The following is a 24,226-nucleotide window of genomic DNA, read 5'->3' as shown; positions in this document are numbered from 1 at the left end:
AAAACAAAGTGAGATGATTAAAAAGCCAATTAGCAGATCAAAGTATGAGAAGCCAAGTCCTGGAGGGGAAAAAGAATGCATGGATGGTAATTTAGGCAGTGAGGAAGATAATTAGAACAGGATAGTGATAATGGGATAAGCTGGGGATCAAAAACTGTAGAGTTGATTGAAAATAAAGGAGAGGAAAATTAAGGGAAATTTTAATGACTCTTTGCAGAAAACAATTAACCGTATAAATATTAGAAAGAAAACCTGTCTAGAAACCACCCTGACCTCTTCGTAAGGAGACTAGTGATCCGCAGTTGTTAAAAAAACTTTGTTTTGACTCTTCCCTGAAAAGTATTTCAGTCTCTCTGATGCAAATAGCTTTCGTGATGAGGAAATGGCTATGGAAGACATAAACGAAGCAGGCAATAGAGACTAAAGACGTAAAGGCAGATTTTCCCATCTCACCATTCCTCATCTTTTTTGGAATTTTATCTCTCTTTTTCAGCAAAGGTCTCGCAGTTTTGGTGTTAAACTTTGAGTCCTGATTCACTTTCTAAACTTTGTTTCCCTTGGCTTCCTTCCAAATTCTTTCTTCCTCTCCATTTCTCACAGCTCTAGTTTTCTCTGATGAGGTTTGATCTTGGCTGAAATTTCTGTTGGCCTTTACTCCTCATGTTGTGAGCAACACATCCCCTCCCCCAGGCCTGTGCCTGCCTGAACTCCTGATCTGATCCCTGCTGTTGTCCATTTGATCAAAATATGCTATTCAGGGACTTACTGCAGATGGGGCAAGAATGAGGGGAAACAGAAAACTTTCTTTTTTTGTGAGGTTTCCAAAAAAAGACCACCCTCGAGCATTGGCTCCCAACGCCTCACAGCATTGTGAGTCCACAGATTTCTGTGTTCTCCTTCACAAAGTCCTGTGAGCCTTTAAACAGAAAGGCCCCTAACAGTTCGCTCCCCATGGCTCTGTCAAAGCAACAACATGCTTACATAAATATTGTTCGGCTCTAACCCTTTCCATGTGGCTCATACCACAGGAAGTTCACTTTCTTCTAAAGAGACTGACGTGAGTGGGGGTAAGGATGAGTCTCAGGCTGTGAAGTATGAATTATCCTTTTAGAGACAGCTGGGACTTGAGAGAGAATGAAGGGTTTGCAATTTAACAAGAAAGAACAACAAGGAACAGAGTGGTGTAGAAAAATAAATAAATCAGAGGCACAACTAGAAGAATAAACACCTCCAGTCTGTTACCTAAGTAGCTTCCTAAATAATTTCAGCAAAAGAATATTACAGTCACAGGATAAAGAACATGGTCATTAATGCCAGCACTGCATCTTATCAACAATACAGAAAAAGAAAGGACCTTCTCTGAAGAGCAAGTGGTAAAGATGAAATAACATTCAACATGAGAGTCCCTTGAATGAATAACATTGAACAACACCTCTCCTGAGCATTCACCCATTGCTTTAGTGATGAATGGAGGTGTTAGGTGAAGATGCTATCCCTCTGTGATCTTAAGAAGGTCTAGGTGGCAATTCTGCATTTACTTGCAAGTAGAGAGTGTGAAGAATAGGAGCTTGGAAGTTATACTCCCTATTTTATTTAGAGTATCTCTTACCTCCCTGATCGGTTACTCACTTTGGAGAATGGAAATCTGGAGTTGGACCAGAAGAAGGACATAAATACCTAGTTTCAGCTCAAATTCTTCCTGTCCTCTCAAAGCACTGTAGCTGTGCTTGACAAAAGTGTGTCACTGACCCTTGTCTTTCATTTCTCTCTGAAGACAACTCTCTTGTTAGCTCTTCTCCTTGTGGGGAGGAGAAGAGGAGGCATATTTGTGATTGCTAGCAGGGTAGGAAAGAAAAGAAATTATCATGTCTAGTCTCTCACAACCTTCCCATTTACTCCAGTTTCCAAAAACACTGTAATGCTCTCAAATAGTGATTCATGACAATTCTGAGTCAGTCAATTGCTATGATGAGTCTGGAACATAAGATCAAATGACCCAATAAATGTAAGAGGCGGGAGTTTTGGAGGTGGAAAGTGATGAGAGAAGGAAGGAGGGAGACAGCTATTCCAGGCCTCTGAAAGCCCCTCTCCCCTATTCAGTGGAAAAAACACAATGCGTACTGATAACATGACCCATACACTCATAAAACTCTACACCATTTTCTAAAATCACATGTTTGTCAGAAGCATACAGTAGGATGCTTCAGGGCTTCATGTTGCTCTGTTTAAGCATTTCTGGAGAAGACACTTGGTTTCAGATCTTGGAGGCCTATGTCTTGTTTTTCACTCCAAGAAACGTCAGACATTCTGCCATTACATGATATGATTCTAGTTCATGTGCCCCATAACAGATTTGCTTAACATATACTAGGGTTGCTTATAAGACTTAAAAATAGTTGTATTATTTTCCAAGTAGTTTGGATTTATCTCAATTTTAGCTATTTTTAAGCTAGACATTTAGTCCAACCCACTTACGTAGAGTTCTGTTATAATGAGAGACCAAGGCATGTCCAAGGGGGATTAATCCTGCCTATTTTATATATCTATCTTAACGAAAATAGTTTTTGTGTGGAAGATCATGTACTTGGTAGTTGCATTGTGTAATAACACTGTTGCTGGGGAATTGGAAAATATACAGAAACAACATGACAGCTTTCTACTTCATGCAAACAACTCCTTGCTAGAACTTGGCATGGACATCTACTTTTCTTGGGCAAATATACACGTGGAACATCAAACCCTGGTCTTTGACCTTTTCTGTGTTCTGTTTTTTTTGACAAGTGACCAAATCTCAATATTATTCTCTGTGATATTCATGCTTTGCTCTTTGGTTTTTTTTTCCTCTTTATCCTTAGTTCTGCTTTCTCTTTATCTAATTTTTTATCTTATATTAACATGGGCTTCTACTGTATTCTCAAAACTCTTTTAATTATAGTTAGTATCCTATGTGTTTCCAGTCCTTGAAAAAAAATTTTTCTTTTCTGGAACATTTATCACCTTTGTTTCACCGTTACATTGGTTTATGTACATTTAACTCCTCCTTCTCCTGGGGATGTTACTCCATAGTGGAGTTTGCTCCTTAGAGATCAACATGATCAGAATTTCTCTAGTTTTCTCAATATGGTCCATGAAGAAAAATGGGGATCTTTCTCTCACAGCTGCGCCTAATCAAATATAGCTTCTTTTTGGAAATTTGCAATGCTAACTTTATTGCTTTAAATTTTCTTTTGGAAAATCTTTATATTTACCAGTAATGCATGAAAGCTACCCGTTTTTTCCAGAAAAATCTGATCATTTGACTCATCTTCTCCATAGGATTATATTTCTCTCATGCAGATTCTGTGATTGTGAGACATTCTCTCTGAGAAACTTAGAGAAAATGGGTTGTGGGGGATGTTGATCTACACACAACTTTGTTTGTCTAACATGGGGTTTTTGTATGTGTTCAGTACAAAGCTGAGAACTCAAGCACTCAGAAAACAGGAGATGCAGAGTTAAGCTGAAAGCCTGACTTTGAGATTTTTGCCTGCTGTGAGAGCGTTTTATTTGATTACTCTGTTTGTTTGTGCATTTATTTTTGGAGAAGGACGAGCTGTCCATTGTTTTACTCCATTATGAAAACTGAACTATTGTTGGGGAGCCCCAGAGTATGGGATGGGCTCTTATTTGAGTTTCTAAAAGAGAACAAAATTAAGTAAACTATAACTCTTTCTCCTTGGGTTATAACTTAAAAGATAGTGCCTTCTTATTGTTATGCATTCTTTAGTAATTATTACCACTTGTAGCATAGTGGAGACTAGAAACTGTGCCTTCAATAGAGCAGAGAAGTTCAGTTCACATCCCTCACTTATTATATATTTTTATTGTAGCAAGGCTGTGATCTAAGTGCCCCTGGCATAACTCATGAACACATCACAATACCTTAGAAGTGGAACAGAATAATTCAGCATTGCTTAACAGCAACAGGACACATAAACATTTTACTTCATTTTGCAGACCTATATGCATTAGGCTGTGTTAAAATCCACATTGTTCAAATGAACCCAGGTCACCAACTGATCTGAATTAGTCTGTACATCTGATTACTGCATTGGAAGACCCTGCAGAAGCCGTACTAGAGGCTCAGAAAAAGTGTTAATTTTTCTTTAAGGGACGTGATAGCATAGAAAATGATTGATTTTTCAAGACCTTTTGGGCTGTGGTACCGAAAATCACAGCTGCCAGGGCTGGCCCTGGCTCTGCCCACCAGTATGGTTCAGCGAAATGTACTGCGGTTTTCTCTCTTTGTCTTCTGGAGTCCTTAGTGTTAACCTGGTTTAGGTTTTCATCTAAACTTAGTGTAATACTGTTTTTCTGTGCAGTTGTTATTTGTTCTTAAGCCTTAAAACATCTTGAAAACAACTCCTTGGTTTTGCAAAGTGCTTGAATTCATACTCGAAAATCTGATCAAGCAGATTTAGCACCAAAAGGCAAAACCAGTAACACTTAAAAGTGCACAGGTCTAAATTTAACCCCAAAGCAAGGAATTGCCAACTGGGTTTTGTATGACTTGAAGCTACATATTTGTTCAGAGCATCCTGGGCCTCAGGAGAGTGATGGTGCAATGCAGAATGGGCTTCTCACACGTTAAGACGATTCAGCTATAGAGATTAGTTCTCTTTATTCTGCCCACTGCCAACACCACAGAACAAAAGAAAAAGGTTTTGGATCAAAGAACAGCTGGAAACACACTGCTTTTCAAAAATAGATTTGTCATAACTTCAAGGTATAAATTCATAAATAATTAGCCAAATAATTTGCAATTATAATGTTAAAACTACATGTGGATTTGAAAGTAATCGCAGGTGAAAGTGGAATAGTCTGATTCAATGCAGTCAAACACCAAGAGAGACTCAAAACTTTAAAATATTTGATCCAGGCCCTGAACTCACTATGAAATGACTAAAATTTATGTGAGGTCAAATTCACTGCTTCTACGTCCCATATTACTCCTGTGAGTTTTAATATTGAATTGCAGGCCACTCTTGTAAAATCAGTGCTTAGGAAAGATTTCATATATTTATTATTTAAATATTTTAAATAAAGCAAGAATATTGCACTGAAATATGCTAAATTTTACTATTATTAAAATGTCTTCGTAAATGGAAGATTTTTTTTAAGAATTAGTATTACCCTACCATATTTTTATAATTAAAGTCCTAGTTTATTAAGACATTTTCCTTATTTTTTACCAGATGATAAATATCTGTTGTGTTTCTTTATTTTCCTTTAGTATATTGTTTTTGTCTCCCTGGTCTTTTGCAGTGTAGTAACAATTGGAATTTCAGATATGAAATAGATGCTTAAAATGTCATGTAAGATTTGCTAACACTTTTCAAATTGCTCTTAAAAAGACTAGTGATTACAAGATAATGTAAGAAGCAAATTATTACAGATAAGCATGCTAATAAATTATTATTTGGGACGTATATTCAGAAAATATTCAGAAAATAACCCAGTAGACCTATCCTAGCAAGTCTGTATTTAAGAAAGCTATATAAATGGTTGAATTGTTCTGGTCAAGACAGCAGGTTATAGATCACCTAAGAAAGCTGCAAATCTTTTAAATGAAAATATAAATGCATTTTAAAATGTAACAATTCATCTAAAGATGTATATACCTGAATTTTTCTCTGAATAGAAAGCATAGGCACCACCCCTGACGTAGCAAACAGGGCTTCATAGTAATTATTAATGGAACTTTACCCTTGGATGGGAAAGGATAGTATTTCCTTCATACTGGGCTGTGACTGCAGAGTGTCCATGGTGCATTGTGAAACCCTTTCGTAATGTGTTTTGACTGGGACAAGACTTTAAAGGCTTGGGTATCTGCAGTTATTTCTTAATGTACTGATGCTTCAGTTAACTCATTCTGTTAATTTTAGTGGGACCTGCAGTGGAACCCTCATAACCAGCAACTTCTGAAAAGGCTGGTACAAGGCATCACCCATAGAAAAATATTCTGTATTTCACTGAAATAATTTGTTAAAAAGGAGGGTTTGTTTCATGAAGATGTTTAATTTGCTGAAGTCTTAAGGGATCTGAAATGCCTGAAATTTTTAAAAATTGCTTAATGTTATGCCCTGCCCTTCTGTGCAGTTAGGGATGATCTCTGTATTTTTAAGAAATTTCTTAGCGCAATTAATTTGCTCTACTTTATGGCGTTTTTACAAGTTATTGCAACTTAATTTCTAAAAAAATCAGTTATAAATTACACCTGATTCATGCTGTCTAGACTTCCAGTCTTTTGATATTTTTAGTTTATTATCAAAACACTACCCATTTCATGTAGTCTCACTCTTACGATCTTTGAATGCTTTCTCAGGTAAAGTCAAAGCTAAACCCCCTCCTTTTACAGAATGGTATTTGCATTTAGAAAACACTTGGCCTTCCTGCTAATTTTATGGGTTGCTTCTTTAAGAAGAGAATTGAGATGTTTTTATTGATATTTTCTTCTTTATTTTTTTCCCTCTCTGAAAAATTGATTTTCATGTGGAGTCCTACTTAAAAATCAATGACACAACCTGACTCAGGGTTTGACACTGAAAATCTATACTATTCTCAGTGGACATGAATTTCCTAAGCTTAGAATCTGAAGACACATTATACAAAAGGCAAAAATTCTCTCCTGGGGTAAAATGTCAGCTAAGTTATAGTGCATCTTAACAAATCATTCTAATTGCCACTGTTCCAATACAGAAGTTGCTCATATCCAGATAAAATAAATACACATATACAAGTGTGTGTGTATTTGCACATAATACCTATCAAATCCCTCAAAAATTTGGGTTATGAGTGATTTCTATACTTTATACTTCTAGACTCAATTTATCTCTCACATATCACTCCCCAGCATTGTCTAATGATACTAGAAATATTTTGAAGTTCACAATAAAGGGTGATAAGCAACAATTAATTAAAAATAGGATCTAATTAAGAAGACTGAATAAGTAGCCTGATATGGAAATGACAAGAAGGCAGGTTTTCAGGTCCCTAGGATCATGCAGCCATCTTCACAAAGGGGTATTTGGGGCAGGAAAGAAAGGAGAAAACAGGCTAGTAAGTCTTATACTGAACTTTTGCCACTTTATGGAAAATATCCCATCATGACTCCAAAAGTTCTTTTCTGTTTTATATTGATATATCTTCTACATCTTCCCTTGGCTGTGCACAAGACCAATGACATTTAAATGGCATTTAAAGGTATCTCAGTGATATTTAGAAGTATGAAATTCAAAAGCAATAAAAGCTAATGTTTTTCTATCTTGTGTGTAGTTGGCTTCAACAAACTATTGCCAAAGTTTGGCAAAAAAAGTTTTTTTGCTAACAACATAATTGCTCTGAAACATGAGTTGACTCTCAGGATGTATTGTAAAATATATTTTTCTTACATATTGGAGCAGATACTATCTCTTACTTGCCTGAATTTACATTGGATTTTAGTTTTTTACACTTTCATTGAAGTATCTTCTCTAAGGCCATCACAAAATAAAGTATTTGACTAGAAAAATTTTAGCTCTTATCTACTGTGGTCCAGCTTTCTTCTTTACTAAGAAACAGTTGTTTGCAGTCATGTATTATTGTTGGAAGATTCACAGGTCTGTGAGTAGTACTGGTATTCCATTAAATCATCAATAAAAACTGTTGTTCAAAGACAATAGTAATAAAAATGTTTTCTGCATGTCGAGAATTGAGAATACTAATGTAGGCTCCGTACAAGAGGAAAGAGTTTGAACTGACAGCTGTGATCTAAATGGCACATTTCATCCAGAAAATGGGTATCTTTCTGTAATTTGCAAGCATTAGAACTTGATTTGGTCCCCTATGATAAAATGGGCTTCTATGTTGGATCTTTGAGGTTCTGCTTTTTTTAAAGAAGGTTTTCAAAGGCAGATTAAGAAGGTACAATACTTTCAAGGTTCCCATGCCTTATTTTGAAAACAACTGCATTGTTAGGAAGACAAAATTAATGAGCAGAAAGAGAAACATCCAGCTAATACCGTCTATACTCAATGCAGGGAGTGGAGAGTCCAGGTTCTTGTGTCCTCTCCCTGAACCAGGTTGCTGGCCAGGTCACTTCAGGATGACATTTACAGTTTGTTCCTTTTATGAAATAGAGATGTTTTATTTTTTTCCTTCAATGAGCATTTTGAGATTCAGTCAAATAATGCTTCAGAAGTGATTTGTAATATTCAAGTGAAAGAACAGGAAAACAAGCGATGTGTTTAAGCAGAAGGTGAATAATAGCTATTGAGTCAAAAACAGAACTCTGCTAATATTTTATTGTTACTATTCACATAAGTGTTTGAAAATGTTGTTTAAAATATTTATAGGGCATAGGAAATAAAATTCTCCAGACCAAAAAAAAAAAAAAAAAAGACAAAAAAGAGAATAAGAAGTTAGAATGAATGACAGAGTCATAATGACGAATGAGGAGAAATACAAGTAACTACAGAAAAGCATCATTTATGAGTTAAAAGAAGACTGAATGAGTGTTGTGTGTACAAATATGATGCAACAATGATTTTGATGACTCTTTATCACAACTCTGTGATACGAAGTATGAAATAAAATAGGACATCAAGCCAAAGATAAGTCAGTTTATATTATGCTATTAATGAAGAATAAGGAACAGCATGGAAACAGACAAATCTTGCAGGATAGGAAAATGACAACTTTGGGCTCATCTTTAATAACTTGAAAGATTTATCACTCCCTTTGCCTGCTGAAGCTGCAGGCAATTTTTCTGTTGTCTGTCTGATACCTGAAGTTATTATATAAAGAAAATGCAGCAGATATGCAGCACAGATGGAACTGAGGAGGAGACTGAAGAAATAATATCCCAGAGATGACTACTGTGACCACATTAGTTCAAATATACCAGTCCTTACTTGGTGGCATCTCTTTACTCAAAGCTTATTTGGAGTTGTCTAAAATAGGCATATGGATTTTCAAACATTGATAATATGTATGTTCTCTCAATAGAAGCTCATCCTCAAGAGGCGGTCTGTTAATGCATTCTTCCAATAAGTAATAAACAGTGTATTCCTTGTTACTGTACAAGGCAGTACCCATTTTCATCAATATTCCTGTCTTGACAGTGATTTCAGATGATAACAGGCACTAATGCTGGATGTGCAGACATAAATCACTGTCATGAGAGTATTTCTCCAAAGTCTGTCTATTGGAGGGTCTTCCTTGTATTCTTCTCATGATCTTTTTTTTTTTTTTCACTTGTGACGATGACCTGAATGTGATCAGGAAACGGGTACCATGCAGGACAATATTTATTCAAGACGGGAATACTATTTCTTCCTAGCTTCTTCTGTCTTGTCAAATGGTACAGGTGTGGTGGTTTACCATCAGCCTCAGCACAGCTTTTCACTCTGTTTATCCAGCAGAAAAAGAGTCATGTATTTTTCCAAATTTCTGTTTCACAAGTTTAATCAACCCTCTTTAGCAATGCCACTGCTTTATTCAGCCAGTGGTTCCAAATTCATGCCTTGTTGGGTCTTTTAGGCTAGCTAAGAGCATGAGACATCACCAGGTCAACAATAGGCTCTCACTTGTACCATTCAGGTCATCTTGCTTAACTGTGAACTTCCTAGAGATCTCTGCTCACCTATGGACTATGGACGCTGTGCTCACAGCTACAACCATCTTCTGTCATGGCTTGTTTCTTTTTGCCTTGGAGCCAGTTGCACCGTCTATGCCCACGCATGAGTGCATATGCAATGTCCATGGAAGTCCAGTCACCACATGCTCAAAATTAGTCCTCAAACTCCAGTCTACAATTTCTGAGGTAGATGCACAATTAGGATACAAAAAAAAAGATTAGAACATCTAAAGTGCTGAATTATCCTGACTCCACAGCAGCCTCCACATGACCGCAAATTTGGAAGACACCACATGTTGCATAAAATAACAAGGTCCCAAATCCCTGGTCTAACCATCCAAAAGTTTAGCCAGCATAATGCTGAGGAAATGGGATAGCATGTGGTCAGAGGATCACAAATAGTATCTATCACTTGGTGATAAATACCTGTGGAAATAAAAACTTTTAAAAGCAGGCTCCTGGATGGATTGGTGTGTCCTTATTAGAAAAAGAGCTACATGTCCCAAGGATGGTATAGTACTGAGGGTCCTTTTACTGTCTCTGAATTGGGAAGTTTTTCAATTACTTCGAACACAGGCTTACAGAGAAGATGAAGTTGGACAGTTCACAGGGAGCCTGTGAAATCTTTGTTACTGGTGAACTTCAAAATATGACTAGACAAGGCTCTAGGCAACCAAACCCAGCTGTGATGCTAACTCTGCTATGGGCAGGAGGTAAGACATGGTGACCTCCAGAGGCAACCACAGGTCTCTGCCCAACTCTAACACCACAAACCGCCTTTTGAATACTGGCAAACAGCTGCTCCCATTCCTACCTCTGTGTTCAGCTTGTGATGGTCCTGCAAATGCAGTGGCACTGCTTTGTGTCATGTTAGCAGGGCCCCACCCTGTCTCCTTGCAGAGATCAGTCACTGATCCTTCCATCCTACCCAAGAGGCAGAGAAGCATGAAGTTGTACAGAACTACATTGCCAGAAGAGAAAACCACACGGAACCACTATTTTTGTCTTCCACTGGAAAAGAATCTGAGCTGTTCTGCTGAATGCATTTTTGATGGGAACTCAAACTGAGCTGGAACAATTTTGGCCCCAGCTAAATGGAGAAACATCTGGTTCCAGTCCTTGTCTGCAGGGCTGGAGAGACCTAAAGACTTCCAGAACAGTTAGAAACAAGAGGTTATTAAATGGATCCTTTCTGATATGCTTCCTCAGTAATCCGTGCATGGATGAAGGCAGGTTTGTGGGGGTCACTACAAGTGTAATTTGATTGACTGTCTGTGATGGGTGTAGCACATAAAAAATCTTTTCTCAGTTAAAAAACTCCCTTATGCTACTTTTTGAAAATCTGCCTTTGTACTTCTTACCTACTGCAATTTATGTTTTCACAGACAGCACAGAGGTGCTCATATTCAATGTATCCTTTCATTCACATCTGTCCCTCCCCTTGCTCCCTGTCCCCCTTTTTTAAAACTGCAAGTAGAATCATTTCCTTTTTTTCCAAGATAAAATGATTTATAATCAATTAATAAGCATAGCGGGGGTTTTTGTTGGCCTGAAGCATCATTTCCTATTCAGTTTTTGCATCTGAACTATTCAGCATTGCCTTTTGGTTTTCACTGAAAATACTCTTGAGAAACCATGCTTATCAACCAAGAAGCATCAAACAGCAAAGCATGTGCATTTATAAAAAGACTATCACTTTTGTGCTAACTTTGATTGCCAGTTTCTACACTTAAAATGAAAATGAAGCTGGTGGTAAAGCCACACTGCTAGATATCTGAATTCATTACACTGAATTATGTGAACTTCCTTTCTTTCCTTCAATTCCCTCAAGTGGCATAGATTAATTTATAAAGTGTATATGTTTTTAACATCTGCGAAGTTGTCATGTGGATTGATGTACTGAGAATAAAACTTAAAGCAGCCATTACGAGGGTAGTGCAAACATTATTCCCCTTAATGATTTTTGCACACCTGTATTTTTGAATGTCATTTTGGGAAGTGAGAGTGGAATAGGGGTAATTAGAGAAGTTACTTTACTGACACAGTAGGAGATGTATAATTGCACAGGCCACAAAGCATAAAAAGCCATGTTGAATGTGAGGACTGATTTTCCAAAGAGATTTGTATGGAGCCATTTTGAATCTACGAAATTTGCCCTCCACAGTAAGTGACCCAGAATACTTGTTCCTCTGAGCACCTGATTTACATTAGCGATTCATTACTTAGAGGCACAAGCACTGTCATTTATGTCCAAAAGCTGGTTTTTTACACAGATTTTCCTCATTAAAATGGGAGTTACTTGTTTTGAAATTTTTGTCCTGAAATGGCTACCACCAAAATCCAGTGTTTTTGAAAACATATTTAATACATCCCACTCTCTTCACCCTATCCTTTCTTGGTGTCTTTAAACAAACTGGGAGTGAGGTAATAGTTTATTCCTTTCATCCTTTGATCTCCTGTCAAAATGACAGCAACACCAACCTGTGTAATGATTTCTGGCTATCACCAACTTAACCAGAAGCAAACACCATGTTCTGTAGATCACGTTGTGATTTAACTTCACATTCTTCAAATTCCCCAATCTATTTTTCAGATGGTTAAAATTAGGGAGAAAGAGCTTGTTCTCCATAGAAGATGTTTCTGTAGAGTTCAAAGAGACGCCTTTGAAAAATTGGTAGTGAATCACAGAATAATTCAGGTCGGAAGGGACCTCTAGAGGTCAGTTTGTCCCATGTCCTCAAAGCAGAGCTAACATCAAAGCTGGCTCAGGTTACTTGGGACACTGTCTAGTCAAGTTTTGAAAATCTCCAAGGACATCTCCACCACCTCTCTGGGCAGCCTGTCCCTTTGCTTAACCACTATTGTTATGGAAAGCATATATATATATATATATATATGTATGTATATATGTACACACATGTATATGTCGAGACAGCATTTTCCCTGCCAAAAAGTGTAACTGTTGCTTCTTGCCTTTTGTTGTGTGCTTCTGGGTAAAGTCTGACTTCATCTCTCTGTAAACACCTGTTAGGTAGTGGGATATGATAATTAGATCCATCCTTTGCCTTGTCTTCCCTAGACCAAACAAATCCTTAGTCCTTCGTCATACAACACATGTTTCAGCCCCCAGCCACCTTAGTGACTCTACTTGACTTGCTTCAGCTTATTGATGTTTTTTTGTCCTAAAAGGTTCAAAACTGGACACAGTGCTTCTTACAAGTGCTGAACAGAGAGAGATGATCATTTCCCTCGATCTTCTGGCACCAGAAAGGTCCACTAAGGCAGACCAGGATGTGGTAAGGCTCCAAAGCCTCAAGGGCTCATTGTTGATTTATATGTGACCTGTTGTCCACCAAGACCAGCAGATCTTTCTCTGCAGACCTGTTGTCTAACCATGCAGCCCCCAACATGGAATGTTTTATGGGGCTATTCCATCCCAGGAGGATGACTTTGCCTTTGGCTTTGTTGAAGCTGGGCTGCTCATCACCCACTGCCTTAGCATACTGTAAACTCTCTCCCAGTCTGAGGTCATCCATAAATGTGATGGTTGTCACCCAAGGCACTGAAAAAGGTGTTGGAGCAATATCAGCCCCAGTATCAAATCCCATTGCAAGTGTCTTGCATGTTAGGCTCTGAACTGTTGGCAAATATATTCTTGTCTCAATTTTTCAGGTGGATCCTGTGTCTCCACAGCAATCTTTGTTCCTTGAAGAGAGTCTGTTGGAAAGACAAATCAAAGCCCTACTTGCAACACCAGCAGCACAGCCAGGTGCTGGTCCATAGGTTGCCTTTTCTCCTGCCCAAGTATTTCACTTTGAGTGACATGGCTTTTCAGGTCCTTGTTCCTGTCCCCTTCGCTCCTCTAGAGATCTGTAGTCAACAAGAGTGTCTGCCTTGTCAGTATTCTTTAGTTCTAGATCCCTGAGATCCTGTAATTTTGATCTCACTGAAAGGTCAGACACTTTAGCTCATATCAGTTTTTGTCAATGACAGTAAAAGAAGTATAATCTGTAATTTTTCTCCCATTAACAACAGACTTTTTAATACACTAACATACTATCTTACAGGAAAGTAGTTAGTGTAATATTTGCATTTGCCTATGCAGCTCAATAACATGCAAATGAATATTATTTTATTAAGGCTCAAATGTCTTTTCTGTTAGCTCTAACTTCTCTGTATTTTACCCACAGTTCAATAACATTAGTAGTACCTTAAATAAGTAATTAGACAGAAGAATGTTTCATTATAAGCATAAATGAAGCAAATTCCTTTTCAGGATCAGAAGTCTTATGTGAAAAAGAAATCACTGGGTTGTGGGGTAAACTCCTTTGTTCAAAACCAGGCAAGCACTGACTGATCTGCTCGGCACAGCCCTGAGGAGCATAATGAAAGGACCAGAATTGTCCTGGCAGAAGAAATGGACATTTGCTTTTCTGTATGTTTCTCTTTGTTACTATGGTGTTATTTGTGGATAGATTAGACCCCTCAGCTGCATTCTACATCTAAATTCCCAAAGTCACAAAACAGGCATTTAGTTTTGAGAACAATACTTTAGTCTGCATATCACTAAATTTGCCAAGCTGCAAATATTGCTTCCATTTCTGCTCTTTCTGAAAGAGTAGGGAGCAAACACTACCAGTAAGTCGGCTGACACCCATTCAGGCTGCGGTGGCTTGGAAGAGCTCCTCATCACATCTCCCCATCCTTCCTGTGATGCCAGACACACAGGCACCCTGGCCTGCACATGGTCATCTGACATCCCACCATATACCTCGTCACCCCAGGGCACACAGGAGAAGCCTGAGTCGATCAGCTAGTGGGGGGGTTGCACTGGCTGTGAAACAACCGGGAAAATTGCTTTTTCTGAAACTCTTTTTTACCAACTTGTTAGAGGGACCCTCAGCCACCTACACTTGTGCCAAGGCAGATGAGAAAGATACCATTCTAATCTAACGGCATTTTTCAATTACTTTCTGTAGCAGTAAATGACAGTTGGACTACAGTATGTTCCTCTCAAGAGATCTGACTTAAATTACATTCATATATCATATATTGGTTCCTCAGTTTAGCCTGAGATTTAAAAACTACATCAGCAATCATATCATTTAACTGAATCAAATTATCTTTTTAGATTTGTAGCGAGAGTTTTAAATTCATGCAAAATGAAAAACAAAACAAAACAAAACTCAGACTGTAAATTTGGTTTTCTGTGGTTAAAATAAATTCCCTATATGACTTCAATAAATAAATACTATGTAACTAACAATCTGAATGGATATACAAGAAGCTATGCTCCCATGTTGAACTCAAGAGCTTCATTTATTTCATCATTCCGAATCCAGGCATTTTTAATGAGTTTTTGGAGGTTCCTTTAGACAGTTGCCTTACAAATACTTTTTGTTCTTTCCAAGTCATCTGTGCTCCCCTTTTTTCTCTGTTCTATCTTGATTTAATATACCATAATAATTCCTTTTCAATCTTTCAAGTGACAGTATGTATCAACTAATATGTCTGAGAGTCTTCATGCTTGCTTTAAAAATATTCATCCTTCCCATCTGTTATGAAGTGCTTTACTCACCTTCTTCCCTTGTTTGTGGCTGTTGCAACCCTGCCAGTGTGCTTCATGTTCATGGATATGATTTGGAGTGGGGTAATCCGATGATGAGTGGGGATTGATAGAATTACTTCTGTTATTTCTTTTAAAAATATAAGCAGTGAAGCAAAAGAAAACTTATATACACATATTGATCCTGTGTGTGGAGATACCTGGTCTAACTGATGCAGGTTGCTGGGGTACCGGCAAGAGATGTTGCTACAGATGCAGTGAACAGGGAGTAAATGGTACTCAGCAGGCTGAATTTTTCTGTGCAGTCATATTGCACTGCTGTGAAACCATAGAAAACTTATCTAAGTCTGTACAAGACCAGCTTAGACTTGCTGCTTTTGGCTTGGCCCTCGTGGAGACCCTACTTAAAAAACAAACAAACAAACAAACAAACAAAAAAACCCCAACCAACCAAACAAAAAAACCCCTCTACTTAAAAAACTCTACTTAAATTGAAGAAATATACATTAATGGCAAACGGATCCTGATACTAGGGCTGGATTCCCAAGGCTTGCTTGTCTTTTCCTTCAGATGGCAGAATGAAGACAGCTCATGTCAGTAGTCCATCACATTATCTTGCCACTATCTTCCGTTTCAGCAGAAACTGCAGCTTTGAACTGGTTGTGCTACTTTAGGAGAAGATAGGTGTCACAGCTGAGTGCAAAACAGGAATATAGAGGCCTCTTTTCAAGAAAATATGTTCTTCCTAAAGTATACGGACTGAAGTCCCTTGCTCCCTTCATTGTACAGATTCTACTTTTCTCACTCCAGCCATGCTTTTCCTAAATGTTAGCCCACATTATTCATATGTGTCATTTCACCATAGATGGGTGGAAGTGGGAGCACAAAAAAAGCTAAAATACACGGGTTTTGCCATAGGGAGTGAAACTTTGGTTTCTCCATCCCTTTCACACAAGTGCTTAACTCACAGACCTAGAAATATCACACCTCTTCCCTTTGCTTTTTTCCCATTCCGTTGAACTTTTCTTTATTCTCTACAAAGCTGAATAGCCACAGTGGAAGCATGGTGCGTGCTGCCATCCATCACTGAGCAGCATCAATGATGCTCATGCTGGGGCTGACCCCTCTCCTCTGCGCTCTCCACTGAAGCCTTGGACAAATCAGAAGAGACACCTCTTCCACTGAGGTAGCTGAGAGCCAAATCTACTGAACACACCTTAAGAATTACTCATTTCTAAAAACAGTGGAGGAAGAACAGGGATATGTACGCCTACTCAGTGCCATCAGGGGTCAAGAGCTCTAACTTCTCTTGGGGCAATTTCAAATTAATTCAGTGACAAACCAAAGACTTCATAAAGGCAGTAGTCTTCCCAAGAATGAGCAAAAACTGGGCATAGGGTTTGAGGACCACATTTGCCCTATTTAGGGGGTTAAGTGTGATGTGAGCACTGTGATCTTCATGGATTTGACTCCAGGTCCTTCTGGACAGAATCTGGACCAACAGTGAATCCATACAGTCAAAGAAATTATTTTTAAAAGAGGGAAAACTACCCTCTAAGTTCCTACAGATAAAAGGGCTCCTAACACTCTGATTTGGCTCTTCTCTTTGCCATAATAAAAGCTTTCCTTATAACCCAACAGGGAGCAGCTTCAGTCTCACGTATCATGAGACGGTGCTGAACAAATCTGAACCAGTGTACTTAGGTAGCTGCTCTTAAGTAGAAGCTGTTTAATATACTCCACTTTTTTCAGAAACATCTGCAATGAAGAACAGATACTAAAAAGCAGTGATTCATTCAAGGTAGACCAGGGATACACATCTTTTGTGTTTCCTCATCTACACTACTTTATGGGCCATACATTCTCTGCCTTTCTCTTTCCATATTTGGTCTCCCACCATTTACATAGCACTGTAGGCAAAATGCCAGACTGGCACTTAAAACGTGAAAAATCAGAAAGGGGAAAAGAGAGAGACAAATAAAAGGTAGGCCTGCAGCACTCGCATCTATGTGTCCTTTCCTGACAAGAAGCACTTCCATTTGTGTTGGGGTGCCAGTTCTATCAAACTTCTGTCTTGTATCAATTTTTAGCAGCATGGATAATTTATTGCATCTAGGATGATCGAAAACCAGCTTTATACATCATTCAGCTTGCAAAAGATGTGTAGCTTCAGTTTCTTAATGGTGTCATTTTGGCTGAATGCTATTAACAGATTACCCCTGCCTAGGGCAGTGGAGCATGTGCAGCAGGAAGATAACCTTGTGTTCGTAATTTAATATTAACTGTTTTCTCCATAGTACCTCTTTCCAGTACATTAACAACAAACCAATATGGCCTTGTCCCCTGCGGTCGTATTCTTCAGCAAAAAATGGATTACATGATAGCAAGTTCCTGAAGATTTCCAATGAAGTATTACAAATCACTCAACGCCTGCTCTGCAGAAATGAAAAATAAACAGGCTTAGATTCAATCAAATTTAATTCCTCCAATTTAGCTTTACCGCACTTCAAAGGGTGCTCTTATTAATGTCTTGGTGAAAAAAATGTAACAGTAATTTTTCCCCCTTCTTATACTGAAAGCCTCCAGTTGTGTTTAACATATAGTGAGATCAAGAAATTTTTTTTTTTTTTGTGAATACTCTGACACAGTTTGATATAAAAGTGTAAGCCATTTACAGAAAACTCTTTATGGAATTTTTATCCTATTCCATTCCCGGGAGCTAAATTTATATCCTGCATTAGCTATCATAGCACTAGAGTATTAGTCTTCTTGCAAGCAGTTCAGGGCAGTCTGAGGGCCCTATCACTCTCTACCACTCACATACACAGGCATTATGGGTTTATCTCATCTTCTGCAGCAAGTGCTAGGCCCAATTCATTCCTTTAGGCTACTTTACTAATAACCTATTCCTTATCAGGGCCTCTCCACCTCAGCTTGTGATCAAAGACCCAATTAATGGAATGGAGAAAGGTGAAGCATTCAAATAATGGAGACAGCTGTTTTCCTCTGTTAGAGAAAATCCATTTGTATTGTTATCGCAAGCTCCAAGTTCTGCAGCTCCTGTTTAATTCAGTCTCCCTCCATTTCTGCTGATGATAAAAAAGTCACAATGAACTCAGAAGAGAATGGCAGAAATATCACCGTGTTTCAACTCAGCCTGGGTGTTATCAACTTGAAAGTGAAAATACAAGCAGATAAGGAGAGGAAATGTCCAACAAAGACCATATCAAATTTTCAAAAAATGTACTTTCATGCTGCATTCTTTAGTCACCTTTCTGAATGTTCCCCAGATCCTGATATACACTCCCTATGTTGGCTGCCTGAATCAGAGGAGCAGAGAGTGATAATATCATGGGTTCCACCTCAGTTGAAAAGTAATTAAAGAGGGAAAGTAATCATAATTGGCTGGCATGAACATTGTTAGTGAACTGCAGCTTCTTCTGAGCCTCGATGTCCAGAAGCCCACACCTAAGATGGGTGTTTTGCATGGCCACTGCTGGTGGATCAGGTTAGTTTCTACATCTGATAGCAAAGGGGTTGTGCCATGCTAAGTCTGGTGTTAAACCTTTTCCTTCACAGGCTCCTGGGTGCAAATCTGCCCAGACTATTGCCAATGAAATCCTATCCACTCTACATGACAGCAGTTCATTTCACAGATGTGTAAAGGCCACATCACCATTCTCTTCCTCAAACGTTTGTAATCGTGTTGTTACACTGTTACGTACAGGAATAAACACGGGTAGAACTCTGTGATTACACTTAATTGAACTACATAAGACTTGCAAGGTTAAAGTACAATGGTGAAAACCAATTATACATTCTTAAAATTATGTTATGCAAAATGGAGGATGCATCTACCAGATATTGTCCGTGTGTGTGAGCATGCGAGAGTGCAAGGCAAAACACTGTTCCATTTTGCAGAAGTTGTTATTGTTTTTCTTATGCACGAAGCAAGAGTTATTTAGAGATTGTGAGACTATTCACACACTGGGGGGTGGCTTGGGGTTTTTTGATCAGTTGGGACACCTTTGGATCTGGTGCTTCAGAAATAAGGACTAAAAAACCCCACATTTCAATTCTCCAGTGAGTGTGGACAATGAGCACAATAAACAGACACAAAGCTACAGTGTATGAAATCAGTTAAGACAGCAAAGCCTTCCCCATGCTGATTGTTCACAGGGGATCACAGATTCTGTGTTAGGATGAATAAGGAGAAATGCATTATGCATTTGCATCTATGATGAACACTTAAATGAGGACTGTGTGGAAACAAAGAATAATTCATAATAAACACGGAATGGTGAACATTTCAGACCCAGCTGTAGTTTTTGAATCTTCAGAGACACCAAACATTAACATTTAACAGAGAAGCTTTACATTTGATATCAAGTAGGCCAGCTGAATAATATTATTTGTTTGTACATGAGGAGTATCCTTATCCTCCCACTCAGTTATTAAACCCATATCCAACAAATAAAGAAAATAAAAAGCTGCACTCAAAAAAATATCATGTACAGAATCTATGACTATCAATAATTTCCCATTGGACTAGCAAAATGTACAGATAAAAACATAATCTTATGTATGTCTGTGAAAAGGAAAACACAGAGAATGATGAAAACTATCATTAGAGTATTTCATCAGCAATAAATTTGTAATTCTACTCCACCTGTAGACATCACTGATATAATGCACCAAAAGGGAATGCAGCTGTGAACTCTTTTTTCCACACCTCAGCAGTTTCTGTACAATGTAACCAGTCTTGAGGAATTATTCAAGGGTCTGAGAAAAATCTTAATGAAGGTATACTTCTCATAAAAGCAAATGAGAATCATATTTAATATGTATTGGGCAACCTTAGGGTGGTCTTATAAGATGTGAAGTGGTCTCTTGCATTGGTCTCTCTAGATAATAAAACAGTAATGACAACCTGTGGTGCTGAATGGTGCAATTGTAAATGAAAATTATGTAACCTGACTGTACCAATAAGTCTGGTAAAGGGACAGTCTTAGCAGAAAAGGTTGAGAGGAGCAAAAGACCTGAATAATTTTCCAGTAGTCAAATGCACTGGATTCTGTTTGGGGTGAGCGGATCGGGGGAGGTGATCTTATTCTTACTGAAGATTAGAAGAAAAGTGAATAAATGCTCCTCCAGTCAGATACAGCAAGGCACCTTTAGGTTTCTGAAACAATGTATCTCACGACATTATATGAGCTTCCAAGGTGAAATTTTCTATCTTGCATATGTACAAATACTTCAGTATTATTAATACATTTTTTCTAGTTCCGTCAAAGGATTGTACTATCTTTAAAGAACTCTTGTACTTTCTTTAAAGAGCTCTTAACATAGAATAATAATCAAATTTTATGCTAGCTATTCAGTCTTCGTATAGCCATCTTTACTCTGTGAAGCACAGTCTTCTTTTTCTCTATGCTGCTATGGCATAGCATGACACTGAGCTGTGGCTTGAGCAGTGAGGTGGCCTGTCTGCTTGCCCAGTTCAGGAGGAGCTTCAATCTCCTCCTCTGGCAGCACTCAGAGAGGCTGAGCTGAAGGATTGCTATGCTCAGATGTACCAGATAAATAAAAATGTTCTCTTTCCTCCAAGGGAGTCTGGAAATAATGCAGCTGACTTAATGGAGTTACACTAATATATAACTAACAGCAAGGAAAGCCGTAAGCCTAGGGTTATATTCTTGAATTGGGCAGCCTATCAGTTGAAGTAAAACCTTCATGAAAACTTCTGATGGGAATTTATTTTCCAAATGCCCATTTGCAGTTTTATAGCAACAACTTTGGCTGGCTTCTTTCTGCTCCCATTTTCATGCCTGCAGCTGCAGCAGCCTCTATGTATTTACAGCAGAGAGCACAATGTGACCTTTGTCTTTCCAAGAATTTGACCAAGAGGGCTGTGCAGCTGCAAATGGGTCCAGGTGCTGGGGCCAGTGGCCAGAAGCAGCTTGGACATCGATGGAAGTGGCAGCCTCCATACCTGGTAAACTGAGCTCTTGAGGTCTCTGACACCACCCTGCCATAACCCCCTTTCAAGCTCCATGTTTGAGCACTCTCTGAACTTGGGACATTTTTTTTCTAGAGTTGCCCTTGTCTTTAATATGAAGTATTACTTTCAATGATTTTTATAGGGAGAGTTAAGACATGAAGAGCTATAGCAGAGCTTATGTTACAGAATATTCTCATGTAGGCAGCTTTGATGTTTTAAGCTGCTGTTGTTCTCAAACCCACTTAACTGTACCATTAGGAGAATACCAGTCTGCGAATCGTGAAAGACATTAGCTGCCACAATAAAATCCTAATATTTTATAAACATTGCAATTTATCATTGGCTGGCTGATACCACTGTATTCGCTCTTCTGCAAGCAGAAAATTATTCAGGTGTTCAATACTGTACTTGGGTAAGATTCTGAACTTTCAAGCCCCCTTGTAATTGAAAAACAAACAAAAGAACCCCAAACCAAAACAAAAAAAAAATCATATCTCAAAATCTACCTATGAAAAACTAGAATAGTCACAATTTATTAACTTCTTTATGAACTTATAGACTATGCACAAACACAGCTTTTCTTTTCTATTTCAATAAGCTGTAATAAACAAGCCAATACTGAACAAAACGGTTCTGTTATTGGTAATCTATAGGTGTACTGAGACTTCGTAATAGGAACTTTGGGCCTACCATAAGAATTATAGGGGTGAGCCTGATAAATAAAGAGTGTTCAGATGTTTATAGTTGGATTATTTCCCTTTTCTTTGCATTCCTGCTTACACCTAGTCTGTGAGGAAAAAAAGTAAGACAGATTAAAAATATAAACATCATCTTAAAATATCAAGTCTTGCAATAATATTTAGTTCTGTTCTAGGTCTTCATAGCTTAATTCCTTACCTTAAAAATGCTGAAAGCGTTTATAGTTGAATGGACGTTTATGGCAATTTTGATGCTTGTTTGCTAGTTTCTATAATCAAATATTATATCATCCATCTTTCTTGACTTTGCATAAAGACTCACCCCTGAAAAGCAGAAATCATCCTGGGGGAAGCAAGTGGTCTTATTCCCTATTTACTCAGAGCAGAAGGCTGGATGGTCTCACACCCATCTCCATTAAGTCCTTCGACAAAGTCTTTAGAAATGTCATACTTCTTTCAGTGCCACCGTTCTCCTTACGGTTGTAATCACAGTCTAAGAGCTGGCTTGATCCTTAAGAACCTGGTTTTATGCTCAATAGAGCACCTTTACGTTGAGCTCAAAGTGACAGAAGCTTTCAAGGTTTTTTCTTCCTGTCCACTATGTCATGACAGACAAATGAGGTTAAACAGGAGCAAGCCTTTGCCAGTGCGAAGTGCTACTTTCATACTCTTTCTTCCCCCTAATGGATTGAAAAGATGGAGTTTAAGGACAGGAAAAGGCAATACCTGAGACAAGGGCTATACAGTGGGAATTCTGTAGCCTTTATCAAACACCTGGCATGCAAAATTGCTAATGTTTCAGTCTGACACTTAAATCCATCCCTATGCCTGTCTTCATTCATCCGCACCTCCTCATCAAGAAGTTTTATGAAATATTCCATTTTTTCCTTCTTTGGGTAATCTTTTTGACTTGTGCTTTTAATATTTAATAATTACCCACACATGATTTAACCCTGCTACAAATGAGATTTCTAGTCAGCATCTGCTCTAACTTCATGTTACTCAGAGACTTCAAGTTACTGATGACATACATATGTGACTTGTTTTGCCAAGTCTGCAAACTCCACCAGTACAGCTTCAGAAGTAGCTTCCACTCCCTCCTTCCTCTTTCCCTCTCACACACGTTTGTTCACAGTGTACTCAGTCCTTTCCCTCGATTTTTCTTTTTTGGGCATCATAAACAACTATTTTACTTGATAAGAACCTTTATATCCAACCTGGCAGTTTTGAGATGGATGAAGTTTTTTATTTGTTATTATTGCTATTGTCTGAACACCTGAAGATGAGACAGATACCTCACTCACACAAAACACTGGATAAAATTCTGATCTGTTGAAATCACTGGGGGTTTCAGCACTGACTTCACTTCAGACAGTCTTTCCTCACCATCTTTGTCACAGACTGTACAATGTTGGGTCCTGTTTTACCAAAAATAACCTTGTTTGTTTCCCTATTTTGTCTTAATCAAAGCAAGCTATTAAAATGACTCACCAGGAAGCCCCCAGTCAGAGGGACAATGAAAGGTGAATTTATCTTCCTCGATGAGAGGAATTTCCCTGGTGTGTCCCATTCACTGCAGTCTAAAGACAAGACTTAGGAGCATCAGCCCCTCCTGTGCTTTGTTCAGCTGATGATATGGGCTATAAAATCAATAAACCAAGATAAACTGAAAAAAAAAAAAAAAAACCAAAACAAAATCAAAAACCAACAAAAATCCTCTTTCTGTCTTCCACGGAAAGGAAAAGCAGACTTGAGTATAAAAGTTATTATCACTCACCAGTCATTCAAAAATATCGTGCAAAACAGAAGATGTGTCAAGTGGCTCATACCTTCTGAACTTTGAGCTCTCCTCTGCAGTCAGGGTCCTCTGAGCCTGCAGTGTAGCGGCTGACAGAGATTAACTTTCTGTATGCACACACAGTTCAAACTGCACTTAGAAAAGCCACATTTGGTCATTGTTTACTTAAGTTTGCAGCAACAAATACAGATGCATGGATTTTAGTGTACACCTGGCATTAATCAGCTGCTGCTGCTGCTATTTCACAGCTGCCTCTAAGCAAGACAAAATGCTGGCATGGAAATGAGATTTCAGAATAACCAGAAATCTTTAAGGGACCCACACGAAGGAGGGAGACCTCCCTAACAACGCTTGCTTCCAGATTGTTTTAGCCTTCAGAGATTTTTTTGGTGTGTGTGTTAAATCCCTCCTTTTATAAAGAGATCTGCAGTTTCTCAGCTGAAGTGTGTGTGTGTGTATATAAGGATGTATGTATGTATGTGTATATACACATTTCAAGAATCTGCAC

At 38.3% G+C, this 24,226-nt stretch overlaps 1 long non-coding RNA gene across 7 annotated transcripts in view; it reads right to left on the bottom strand.

Moving 5' to 3' along the window:
• The window catches only part of LOC139827136 (uncharacterized), a 128,873-nt gene extending 105,052 nt beyond the window's left edge, over positions 1–23,821 (bottom strand). For 3 of the 7 annotated variants that reach the window (XR_011737369.1, XR_011737368.1, XR_011737370.1), the window contains exons 1-3: positions 23,698–23,820; positions 23,412–23,586; positions 22,120–22,600 (exon numbers count right to left, since the gene is read on the bottom strand). This is a non-coding gene — a long non-coding RNA (uncharacterized lncRNA). Of the gene's footprint in view, positions 1–22,119; positions 22,601–23,411; positions 23,587–23,697 lie in introns of all 7 variants that reach the window. The other 4 variants (XR_011737374.1, XR_011737373.1, XR_011737371.1 and 1 more) reach the window with 3 other exon arrangements.
• Positions 23,822–24,226: the final 405 nt, after the last annotated feature.

The sequence above is a fragment of the Patagioenas fasciata genome, chromosome 2 (genome assembly GCF_037038585.1).
Source record: "Patagioenas fasciata isolate bPatFas1 chromosome 2, bPatFas1.hap1, whole genome shotgun sequence".
In the NCBI taxonomy this organism is placed as follows: domain Eukaryota; kingdom Metazoa; phylum Chordata; class Aves; order Columbiformes; family Columbidae; genus Patagioenas; species Patagioenas fasciata.
The sequence above is the reverse complement of the archived record's forward strand: the minus strand, read 5'-3'. Positions and strand labels throughout refer to the sequence as shown.